This window comes from Pseudophryne corroboree, unplaced genomic scaffold (assembly GCF_028390025.1).
Source record: "Pseudophryne corroboree isolate aPseCor3 unplaced genomic scaffold, aPseCor3.hap2 scaffold_596, whole genome shotgun sequence".
Lineage (NCBI taxonomy): Eukaryota > Metazoa > Chordata > Amphibia > Anura > Myobatrachidae > Pseudophryne > Pseudophryne corroboree.
The window spans coordinates 245,817-246,262 of NW_026970194.1; the positions used below are offsets into that span (position 1 = coordinate 245,817).

Below are 446 nucleotides of genomic sequence, written 5' to 3' on the forward strand. Positions count from 1 at the left end.
GCAGGGCATGGCGGCCTTTTGCGGTGCTTGGATGACCCCTAGTTCGCATTAAATAATGCAGTCGAGTTTCCCACATTTGGGGAAATCACAGGGGTCAGCATACCCAGAATGCAATGAATGAACCGCACCCTGGGAGAACAGTCTTCATGACCATGGTATCTCCTATGCAAAATAAGTATGATTTGGGATAGGGCTGGGGAGGGCCGCTGCTCAGGCACATCTCTGTCAAGTAAAGGAGATTCAACTGAGGCAGCACAAGGGAACTCTCATCTGGGGACAACAACTGCAGGGAGAACACATATTTTCAGATGAACATGGGAGGGCAGAAGGCTGCCTAATACTGAAGCACCCCCAAACAACAAACCAAATGCAACAACTAGTGCAAGCATTCCTGGGGGAAGGCCTGCAGCAGATGGATTTGCATATGGCGATGTCATCCAAGCAGT

The 446-nt window shown here is 50.0% G+C and overlaps 1 pseudogene; it reads right to left on the reverse strand.

Moving 5' to 3' along the window:
* On the reverse strand, positions 1-179 carry LOC135035258 (U1 spliceosomal RNA; annotated as a pseudogene).
* Between the last annotated feature and the right edge of the window lie 267 nt (positions 180-446).